The following is a 12,500-nucleotide window of genomic DNA, read 5'->3' on the forward strand; positions in this document are numbered from 1 at the left end:
ACAAAGGCCTCTCTCACTCTCTCTCACTCTCTCTTACTCTCTCTCACTTCCTCCACACTCATCCTTTCCATCTGATCTTCCATTCCATTTCCCTCTCGCTTATTTGCTATTTTCGTCTCTTTATTCACGTCCTCTCTCCGCCTCGCTGCTGCATCTCAATTCCTAGCGTGCCATTCAGTTCACCACATGCATCTGCCTGTTGTGTGTTGCCTTTCTTACTGTTTATCATAATTTCCTTCTTTTTTAAGGTTATTCATTGTTTATTTTGATTTGCTTCCTTTTTATGTAGTTATTCATATTTTTTTATTCATAATTTGCATTTTTTTTGTGTTATTCATAAGTTATCATAGTTTTCCTTCTTTTTCGATAGTTATTCGTAGTTTATCATAGTTTGCCTTTTTTTTTTTTTCGACAGCTATTCACAACTTCCCTCTTCTTCTATAACTATTCAACTCCTTAGACATAAATCCTTGAGCGAGTGTCCCTTAAAAAAAAAAAAAAAAATCACTCTTACACCATCAATGCCAAATTCCTAACTATATTTCCTTCATAAAAGTGAAAAAAAAAATAAAAAAATAATTAAGAATATCCGGTAATAGTTCGTGTGGACTTTCATACAGTGTCTTTTGCCTCAACTTTTAAGGATTTTTTTTTCTCTCTTCTTTTTATTCAGTCTTGTATCTGAAAGTCTCGAGATTCTCCGCAGCAGGAAGAAGGAGTGACTTAATAAGGTGTTAGTGAAAGAATCGTTGGTCTTTAATTTTTTTGACGACCGCTTTTGACTCAGTGCGCCTTTTTTTTTTTATTATTATTATTATAATAATTTTGTTGCCCTTGGCCGCTGCTCCACGTACATTAAAATGATTAAATTAATAAATAGATAAATAAAAATATTGTCTTCTGTATAACGATCCATAGTGAAGGCTTCTATTTTGCTTACCTATTTATTCTCCTTCTGTGTGTGTGTGTGTGTGTCTTTGTGTGTGTGTGTGTGTGTGTGTGTGTGTGTGTGTGTGTGTGTTAATGTTTGTCTTCCTGTCAGTCCGTCTCCCATCTTCTGTTTATGGTTATCTGTCTGTCATCCGTTTTCTTTTTTCTTTTTCTTTTTTTTTCTGTTTGTGCTTCTATTTCTATTTTGGAATTTCTTGTTTATATATGGTTATCTGTTAATTTTCTCTCTCTCTCTCTCTCTCTCTCTCTCTCTCTCTCTCTCTCTCTCTCTCTCTCTCTCTCTCTCTCTCTCTCTCTCTCTCTTCTCTCTCTCTCTCTCTCTCTCTCTCTCTCTCTCTCTCTCTCTCTCTCCCCCCGCCCCCCTACAATGAAGACAAGTAGTTGCTCAGTAAATGGGACAACAAAACAGATGAGGATGAAGATTGACGCTATTTATATTGTAGAAACGAGAGAGAGAGAGAGAGAGAGAGAGAGAGAGAGAGAGAGAGAGAGAGAGAGAGAGAGAGTGAGAGAGAGAGAGAGAGAGAGGAGGGGGGAGGACAAGGATTCGAGGACGTGTGTGTGTGTGTATGTGTGTGTGTGTGTGTGTGTGTGTGTGTGTGTGTGTGTGTGTGTGTCCTTGGCCGGCGTGTCTGGGTCAGCGCGGAGGAGCAAGGTCTCTTTAAACCATACACAGACATAAGCTGGTGTCGCCTTGCTACATTATTACCTTTTGCCGCTGCCGAGGAGAGAGAGAGAGAGAGAGAGAGAGAGAGAGAGAGAGAGAGAGAGAGAGAGAGAGAGAGAGAGAGACTTGCCCAATTGTCTTCATAATCTCCATCTAGCTTGTCTGTTTTCTGAAGTTTAATTGATTCTTTGTCCTAGGCCACATGTCATTGACCTTGGTGAGGCTACAGTGTGTGGGTCACATGTATACTGACTGACTGAATGTGACTGACTGACTGACTGACTGAATGGCGATACAGAGTGTGGAAATCACGTATTTACTGGTTGCCTGATTGATTGACTGACTGACTGAATGAATGAATGACTGGTTATTTGAGCGACTTAATAATTGACTGATTGATAGACTGATTGTTAGAAATACGGATTCATTGATTAGTGGTGTGACAAGAACGGGATTAGAGAGAGAGAGAGAGAGAGAGAGAGAGAGAGAGAGAGAGAGAGAGAGAGAGAGAGAGAGAGAGAGAGAGAGAGAGAGAGAGAGGTGGGGGAGGCAGCATTGCGTCTAAATCATATATCTTTTTTTTTTTCGTCTAAAAGCTTCGGATCATTAATATTCACAGCAGGTTTATGAGAATTTTGCATATTTTAACTCGACCTTTTTTTTTTTTCAAGGCTAAAGATACGTGGCTTTGATAATTAGGTGAATGTGAATTTGACTTACTTTTTTTCTCCCTTTTCTTTTTTTTTTTAATTTCTTTTCGGGCATTTTCTGTCATCTTGTGTAAATTTGACACACTTTTTCTTTTCACCCGCGTTTCTTTCCCCCCCTTTTTTTTCCTTTTCCTGTATGTTCTGTCAATCTGTGAATCTGACTTGCTTTTTTCCCCACGTTTCTTTATCGTTTTTTTATTTCCTTTCCTGTATTTTCCACCAATCTTCTGTGAATTAGATTTACTTATATTTCCCCATCGTTTCTTTCCCTTTTTGTATTTCCTTCCCTGTATTTTTTGTCACTCTCCTGCCCTTGCGTAGTTTCAAATATCCACACTCCTTTTCCATTTTCCCTTCCAGACAGTAAAAAAATATACAAAAAAGATTACAACACCGTTATTTTATTAGTCTGTTGTTGTGAATCTTGCTGTGTAAATGTATTTTCTTCGTGAGTAACTCAATTCACAGTTTTTCCTTTTTTTTTTTTCTTTTTTTTTCCCAGGTAGTGTTCGAGGAATCAGCAGCGTCCCGGAGCAGTGAGTGAAGCGAAGCGGCAGTGGAGGATTGGGGAGACCTGAGTGAGTTTATCTTTTCATTGGTTATCCATCCTCTCGTTGCCTTTGCTTTGATAGAGAAAATGTGGTAGAGGAAAATTCATCTGACTTCTAATTTTTTTTTTTTTCAGCAGTTTGCATGAATATTTATAGGTGAGCAGAGTGAGTATTCTTATTTCTACTGATATGTAATGTGATATTCTCTCTGCTTTGAACTATTTTCCTCTCTATTTTGGCCAGACATCGATATCTTCCGTAGATATTTATTATGTGAAGTTTTTAGTAATGTTTCCCTTCATTGGTTACCTATTGTGATATTACTCGTTCCTTTCATCTATAAATATTCCTCTTGTATATAATTATTGTGGATGGGAAGATGACTGGGGCAGCGGCTGTGTATGTGAAGATGGCTGGAGGGGTGGTTAGGTATGGGAAGATATCAAGAGTAGTAGTATTTGTCTTCTAATTATCCTCTTTGCCAGTATTTTATGCCCTAATGAGGTGGATATTGCTCATGCATTTAATCACTGCCACCGGACTCCAGTAGATCGAGTGGGTGTGTTTGTTTACTGCGACAAAGAGAAGATTTTTGTAACCTTTCCTTTGTGACATTGGCATCTCTGTTAATTGGCCACTTGCTTCGTCATTGCGTTGGCTTTTACCAGTCTCTTGTGGGGTACGATTCTGCGTTTCTCTTATATTACAACAGAGAAGTTTTTTTTTTTTTTTTTATTATTATTTTTAACATCTATCTGGCATTGGTATTTCTGTTAATTGGCTACTTGCTTTGTCATTGCTTTGACTTTTATCAGATATATATATATATTTCTCCTGTTAGGTAGGATTTTGCGGTTCGCGTGTTATATTGCGAGTTTTTTTATTATATATAATATATATATATATATATATATATATATATATATATATATATATATATATATATATATATATATATATATATATATATATATATATATATATATATGATATTTCCTGTGGCGTGAGTATTTCTGTCAATTGGTGACTCACGATATGACCATTGCATTGACGAGATGAATATTGCTTCCGTATTTAATTGTTTTGATGAGAATGCAGCAGCTCAACAAAGGGAAGCTTTTTTTTTTTATGATATTTCCTTTTTGTGGCATCAGTATTTCTGTCCAGCGGCTGCTCGCTGTGTCGTGGCCCAGCTTTGATTAAACAGTAATTGCTCTCCTCTTTGATTATTATAGGTAGAAATCTGCGGCTGTTATATATTACAACAAGGACATTTATTGGCTGATACTTAGTTCATTGCGTTATTATTATGTTTATTTTTATTCGTTGTGTCATTGCCAGAATTTGGATGAGACGAATGTTGTTTTTGTGTTTAATTATTTGCATCAGGTGTTTGTATTGTAACAAAGAGATTTCCTGGTAGCAATAATATTAGCAGTTCAGTTAACTGGTCTCTCCTATTGACATTGCCGTTACTTTGAATAGATGAATGATGCTGCTGAATAATGGTACTGTATGTTTTTTTATTTATTTATTTATTTATTTATTTATTTATTTATTTATTTATTTCACAGGGGAGCAGATCAAGGTCGAAAATGATTTTAGAGAAAAGGGCCTGCCAACTGCCTGTTCCCCTAAAAAAAAAAAGAAAAAAAAAAAGGAATTCTAAAGGAAGAACTAATTCAGGAATGGAGATACATTGAAATTTCTCTTCTGAACATTGTGCGTGATGAGGCGGCCAGCTGAGATCTCAGTGTTAGGACGAAGGGGAGTTTTCGTGACAAAGACAAGTTTTATCAATATTTCCCTTATGCCAGTGTACATTCACATCACCATTAATCTGACGTAATGAGCAATGCATTTGTGTATTATTTGTGTGACCAGGTAGGTAGTTCAGATATTAATATTACAACTATGAGTTTTAGTGACATCCATTATGACAGCATTTATGTTAACCGATTTTCCGTGACTTTACCATTACTTTGATTAGGTAAGCGTTGCGTCTCTGTGAGAGGAATGTGACCAGCTGGCTTGTTTAGATACTAATATTACAATAAAGAGAAGTTTCCGTGGCATTTCCATCATAACAATATTCCTGATAATTGATTTTCCACTGCACCATTACTTTAATTAGATCATTATTGCTGCTCTGTATAATGAACGTGACCAGATGGCTTGTGTAGATACTAATGTTGTGATCAAAGAGAAGCTTTCGTAATATTTCCATATATGTCAGAACCTGTTATAAAAGATTTACGCCGTGACTTTACATCACTTTGATTAAATAAGTGTTGTTCCTCTGTATAGCGCGTGTGACCAGCTGGCTTGTGTAGTTATTGTTATTACGATAGAGTAGTTTTCATAACATTTCCTTTACTGCATTAATGGCGACACATCCCGACCCAACCTTTGCATTGACGCGATGAATATTCCTGTGCTAATTACCACTGCCAGATTCCATTGTCTTATTTTATTTATTATTTTTTTTTGTGTGTGTGTGTGTGATGGAGAGAAGCTTTAATAACCTTTCGTTTGTATCCCTACCTTTCCTTTAAACCTAACCTAAGCTAATCTAACGTAGCTAACCTATCTAACCTGACCTGATCAGCCAGATTCCGGTGTCTTGGTTGTTGCGATGAAGAGAAGCATCCATAACCTTTCCTTTCCATTAGTAGCTAAACGTGCCAACCTTCCCTTTAGATAACCTAACCTAACCTAACCTAACCTAACCTGATCTTTAAAGAGATGAATTTTCCTCCCATGGATAATTATAGCAGCCGGATTTCGGTGACTTAGTTGTTGCGATGAAGAGAAGAAGCTTTCATAACCTTTCCTTTATATTAGTAGCTACACATCCCTACCTTTCCTTTATATTAGTAGCTACACATCCCTACCTTTCCTTTATATTAGTAGCTACACATCCCTACCTTTCCTTTCAATAACCTAACCTGACTTTTAACGAGATGAATGTTCCTTCTGTGAATGATTATAGCAGCCAGATTTTTGTGTTACAGTTGAGAAGCTTTCATTACCTTTCTTTTATATTAGTACTTTTATATTAGTGCTTTAACTAACCTAACCTAACCTTTAACGAGATGAATGTTCCTCCTGTGCATAAATACTACCGCCAGATTCCGGTGTCTTGCTTTTTATAATGCGGCAAAGGGAAGTCACGTAGGTAGCGGATCCCTGTAATGTATTGGATGAAGGTAAATATTTGCTCCTGTGTGTAATTATAGCAGCCAAACACCAGGAACTCTGCCAGGTATTTATTTTTGCAGCGAAGGTAAAGTTTTGATGATGCTCCCTATATTGGATTAAATTCGAGGAAGCGTTAAGTATTGGCAGCGGGTGGAAACTTTGTTATGTGCACCCCAGCAGACGAGTGTGTAATTCATTAAGCATTAATTATTCCTGGCGGGGTCTGAATGCTGTGGACTCCAGGCTCTCGGGGTCATCTCGCTGGAAACTTGCAAACACTGCCATGCCACACGTGCCATGATGGAGCTGCCTAAACCTGTAACGCCGAATTTGATTGTTGGCGCTTGAAACTTGTGTTTGTGTGTATGTTTTAGTTTTTCTGGCATCACTACACACACACACACACACACACACACACACACACACACACACACACACACACACACACACACACACACACACACACACACACACACACACACACACCGAAAATAAATAAGTAAATAAATAAAAGATAAATAAAAAGAAAAAGAAAAGAAAAAGATAAAAAAAGAATAAAAAAAGAAAGAAAAGTTGATATATTGTCTTAAATGATTCTTGGCGGAAATTTCAAAGCTATAGACGGCCATTTATGAGTATCTGTGTAATGTATAAATGTAATTGGTATCACTGCACTACTTATAAAAAAAAAAAAAGGATGACATCTCCGCGTGTAATTGTTGACGAAATTTCAGACGCTTTAAGCACGGTATTTCTTTATAATGCTAAATTCTAATTAGCATCACTACTCTGTAAGAAAGAAAAAGTTCAGAGGAAAGAAAAAAAAAAAAAAAAAATATATATATATATATATATATATATATATATATATATATATATATATATATATATATATATATATATATATATATATATATATATATATAATAATAATAAAGTTGGTATAATGCCGAAAATTATTTAAAAAAATTTCCAAAGCTTCAAACTCATATTTCTGTATGATATTAACGTTTGATTCCCATCACTTCATACACAAAAAAGAAAAAAAAATATGGTGCATTAAATTCGTTTTATGTATTTATCTCGTTTTCTCCCCACTTTTACTTAATTTCTATCAGCGCATCGATTTAGAAACATTATAAATCACAAATTATTTAGGTATTGGAGAGAAAGAGTCGAAACCTTCACATAAATCACCGAAAATGTATGTAAACGAAATCTGCAACGTTTCAAATTGGCTATTTTTTTACGATAACAGATCCGAATTCCCATCACGTCATTGACCGCGCATACCAGAGAAATCATTATTGTGACGAAATATCCAACTTTTCAATCTCCATAATATACAATTCCCAGTATCACACCATCCAACGTTTTAAGGAACTAGGAATCACGAAGTTTGAATATGATAAAAAAAAAAATAGTAATCAAAATCAGCTGCATTTCTATCATAACACATTCAGAGAAAATATAGAAAACCTACAGTATTTCAGTGTCATCTCAAATAGATACTGAAAATTTACAAAACCAGTTAAAAGAAAATTTGGTGTGCGATGTTCCACTACGCCAGTTATTAAATACGCACTCACTGGACACTTGGATCTGTATTAATGTATGCTGTCATGAAGGCTATTCTTATATTCAAAAGGCCATAAAGATGATTAGCCAGGTGCACAGGTTTTCTCTCTCACTGACGATGTAGAGTTGTGTTGAATTTCCATTACTCATGAAAACACCCTTGAAAATAATGACTTCCACTAGAGCGCGTTAAAAGTTGGCAAGGTAATATGGCTATGCGTTTGGAAATATGGACCTTTTACTCACGCAGATGGAACCCAAAGTCTCATTCATGCTCGTATTCTGAAACTTTTGAATACCCCCAGTAACTTCCAGTAGTAGAAAACCCTTGAAAGTCTCAGTAGCTTCCGTAGAAAACACTTGAAAATCGTAGTAACTTCCATAGAAAACACAAAAATTCCATTAACCCATAAAAAACACTTAAAAATCACAGTAACCCCATAAAAACACTTAAAAATTCCAGTAACCTCATAAAAACACTTGAAAGTCCCAGTAACTTAAAAATCCCAGTAATTAGCGCTACTCCTTTTATTATTTTTATTATTTTTATTTATTTTTTTATGTAAGGGCAGGTGGCGAAGGGCAACAAAAATTTAGAGGAAAAAAAAAAAAAGAAAGAAAGAAAAAGGCCCACCGAGGCGCCAGTCCCCAACGAGAAGTTAAATACGATCACCAAAAACTAAAGGATGAGTGTCTTGAAACCTCCCTCTGTCACATATTGCGGGGATAAGACGGCGAAGAGTTTGAGATCACGGACTACAGTACTGCGGCTCTCTTCACGTCGGCGGCGGCTTCTCCACCACCACGAAGATAATAAAGCAAAGGAGGCAAACGAAGATGAAGGACGTTGTAGACTGGCGCGTGAGAGTGTTTACCGCTGAGAGAGAGAGAGAGAGAGAGAGAGAGAGAGAGAGAGAGAGAGAGAATATATTAGACGTCCTTTTAATCTTACAGCAAACGTTTCAAGGAGAGGAACAAGCTGAAAAATACAAAAGTTCTGTTAAAAAAATACAACTCTTTACCTTTCTTTAATTGAGTCTTGTAGCAGAATGTGTCTCGAAATCGGTTTCCGGAAGTGATTTAACGCTACTAGGTTTCCTGGAGCCTGGAGTTTGTTTATTTGAGTGAGAGTAAACATCATCATCGATATGGATTCGTGCATCAGATTATAGCGAAACGGAGAGCAGAGAAATATGAGTCTCCTTGTGTTGTTGTTGTTGTTGTTGTTGTTGTTGGATTTGTTATTGTGGGTGTTGTTATTAGTATCGTTGTTGTTGTTGCTGTTTTTTGCTTTTTTTTTGTTTTTTGTTTTGTTTTTGTTGCTGTTTTTGCTTTTGTTGTTGTTATCGTTGTTTTTGTTGCTGGTGCTGCTGCGTCTAATATACCCAATAACAGACACAGGTTATATTGGCACAGAACTTCTATGACGATACTGTAATGGCGCTATCACCACCACCACCACCACCACCACCACCACCACCACACACATCCAACACATTAAGAACACCACGACTCGGAGCAAATAAATTCTGACCCCAGCGTGTAGTGTCCGTCAGGCTGAACACGAGACCGGAACACAACAAGGGGCAAACGTAGCTGTAGATTGTGCATGTGTCGCGGCGGCTGGCGTATCAGTCCCTGCGTGAGAGTTATAGCAGTGTTGTTCTTCCGTGGCCCTCTCTGATACCCTCCTGACGCTCCTTCATGCTCCCTGATACTCATTAATGTTGCCTTATGCTCTTATGATAATACTCTCTGATGATCGTTGATATTCCCTAATGCTCTCTGGTACTTTCTTCACGCTCCCTGATGCCCTTATGATACTGTAAGACGCTCCCTAATGCTCCCTCATTCTCCCTGATACTCTCTGACGCTCCCTGATGCTCCCCTCATGCTCCCTGACGTTCCCTGATACCCTTGATAACTCTTCATGCTCCTCTGATGCTCCCATAATACTCTCTCATGCCCCCCTTGATACTTTCCATGCTTCCTGAAATCCCCTGAAGGCCCATAATGCTCTCTCATGCTCCCTGACACTAACTCATGCTCTCTCTTCTTGACTGACTATCTGTGGGGCCATTGAGGAAGCCGTAATGGACGATGGCATGCGCGGAATGATACAATTTAATCCCCGTAGTTATGGTGTGTCTCGTTGCCCGGGTCCTAATTCGCGGCAGTGATTGGCGAGGCGAGCGTTACTTAGCGCGTGGGTGATTGATGGTGTTGGGTTATGGTCGTTAGCAGCAGCAGGCATTCGGTAACAAGGCTTGGTCATGTAATCAGGTTGGCTTGTTGTTGTCTTAATTAGCATAACGTGTCGCTTCGTGTTGTGTGGTGGTGGTGGTGGTAGTGGTGGTGGTGGTGGTGGTGGTTCGTGGGTGGTACGTATTGTGGGTGATGGCATTGTTAGGTTTAGGTTTGAAGGATGGTGGTTATGATGATTGTTGTTGTTGTTTGTTTGTTTGTTTGTTGTTGTTGTTGTTGTTGTTGTTTGTGGTGGTGGGGATTATTGTTTTTTATTTATTTTTTGTTTTATCTTTTCTTTCTTTTACACTCCTCCTCCTCCTCCTCTTTTTTTCCCATCGTCTTATTATTATTTTTAAAGTAATAACAAGAACAGCGAGTCTACTACTACTACTACTACTACTACTACTACTACTACTACTACTGATAATAATAATACAGTCTCCACCACCACCACCACCACCACCACTAATACTTACTTATTGCTACGAATATATAGACACTTTTATCCTCAAGAATCTCTCCCTCTCCTTCCCTCCCTCTTTACCTTTACCTACACAAGCTTCTCCTTCCTGTTTGATGTCTTTCTGTACCTGAGCCAGCCTTGAAGTGGTCTGCTCTTTCATCACTCCCCGGGCCTGATTACCATACACTTCAGCTCCTTAATCTCTTCTCCATGCCTCTGTCCAGTATACGGTCGTGTTCTCGTAAAGTAGCATTCAGGACCTCACAGCCTTTCCTCCTCCAGGCATAACTCGTATTTAATGCATTTGAGATTACTGTATTTGATGCCTTGTAAGACTCGCCCCAGTATTATCCCGCTGTTTTGTTTACTTCTGTGGTTGTGTGTGTGTTTTGCTGTGGCTACTTGATATTGTGTACAAGACGAGGACACAGATTAAAAAAGTAAGTAATTTTTTTCATTTATTTATTATTTATTTATCTTTTTTTTTTTTTTTTTTTGTGGGTTTTACGTCCAGTTTCCCTAGGACTTTGATCTGGCTTGCCCTTCCTACCCTTGGACCGTGGCCAGGATTCGAACCCGTGCGCCTTAGGACCCCTCGGCACCAAAGCAATCGCGGTCTCTCTGTACCACTACGGTCGCAAGTAAATAGATAAAAGAAAAAAAAAGAAAAGAAAATAAATACCCGGCTTACAATGTCACTCCCAAAAAGACGCAGAAGATAAATAAAAAAAAATATATATTGTCGGCATCTTGACTTCCTAGCACAAGTTACTTTTCTATAGACTGATAAAATAATGGAAGTTACTTTTTTCTCTAGGGTGATAGAATAATGTATCACGTTCATACACTTCCTGATTTAACTTTCAAGAAAAAAATAGCCTCCTCAGATGCACCCTTTCTTAACTCAGGGACGCTGCCTGCTAAGTTTCTATCCTTCAGGGACTGGCACGGGTAGGCCTACTGGTTTCTTGACTTTCTCCTTAGGTTCTTTTTTAATTCATGCATGTTTTTTTTTTTTTTTTTTTTTTTTTTTTTTTTTGTGTGTGTGTGTGTGTGATCTTGTTTCTTTTCCTTATTATTGAATTAACTCTTGTACGGTCAAATTTTCTCCTACCTGTTCGTTTTCTATTTTTTCCTTGGTCTTTTTTTCTTTTTTTCTGTTTCTGACACATCTTTTTCTTTTTATATCTGCTATTCATCATCTGCTTATGTCTACCTATCTATCTGTTTGATTGTCTTTCTATATGCTTGTATGTCTGTCTGTTTGTCTGTCTGTATCTGTCTGTCTGCCTGTTTGTCTATCTGTCTCTGTGTCTGTGTGTGTATGTTCGTTTACTCTCTCTCTCTCTCTCTCTCTCTCTCTCTCTCTCTCTCTCTCTCTCTCTCTCTCTCTCTCTCTCTCTCTCTCTCTCTCTCTCTCTCTCTCTCTCTCTCTCTCTCTCTCTCTCTCTCTCTCTCTCTCTCTCTCTCTTTATAATTACACATTGCTCCCCTGACAAATTCAAGCCTACACATTATACTCATACTCTTCTAGATGCAAATTCCTCGTCATGTTAAGTCTTCTTCCTGAATAAGTTTTCTCACTATGTATCGTCCCCTGTGTATGTGTGTGTGTGTGTGTGTGTGTGTGTGTGTGTGTGTGTGTGTGTGTGTGTGTGTGTGTGTGTGTGTGTTAGATAGTGGGGTTGTCATATATGGTTTAAATGTTCTAGTTCAATTAATTATAGTGTGTAAAATTGTTATGGTCAATAAACTATATGTATACATTTATCTATCCATCTATCTATCTATCTATCTGCCTTTCTATCTATCTATCTATCTATCTATCTGCCTATCATCAGTCTATCTGTTTCTCTGTCTGTCTGTGTTTGTATGTATATATGCAACTATCTATCCATGTGTGTGTGTGTGTGTGTGTGTGTGTGTGTGTGTGTGTGTGTGTGTCAGGGTGATGTACACATACGCCCTGAACGATGCATTTTGGGACTCATCACCTCTCCCATCCACTTCATCACGGGAACGAGCGTTTTTTTTTTTTTTTTTTTTTTGGGGGGGTGGTGGGTGATGGCGGGAGGGGGTGGGCAAGGAGGGAGGGAACTCTTCATTTATCATTTTTCATATTTTGTTAGTTC

At 37.9% G+C, this 12,500-nt stretch overlaps 1 long non-coding RNA gene across 1 annotated transcript in view; it reads left to right on the forward strand.

Annotated features, from left to right (window-relative positions):
* The window catches only part of LOC135109134 (uncharacterized), a 110,841-nt gene extending 107,642 nt beyond the window's left edge, over window positions 1–3,199 (forward strand). The window contains exon 4 of the long non-coding RNA XR_010272588.1: window positions 2,831–3,199. This is a non-coding gene — a long non-coding RNA (uncharacterized LOC135109134). The remainder of the gene's footprint in view (window positions 1–2,830) is intronic.
* The last annotated feature ends 9,301 nt before the right edge of the window (window positions 3,200–12,500 follow it).

Source organism: Scylla paramamosain, chromosome 18 (genome assembly GCF_035594125.1).
Source record: "Scylla paramamosain isolate STU-SP2022 chromosome 18, ASM3559412v1, whole genome shotgun sequence".
NCBI lineage: Eukaryota > Metazoa > Arthropoda > Malacostraca > Decapoda > Portunidae > Scylla > Scylla paramamosain.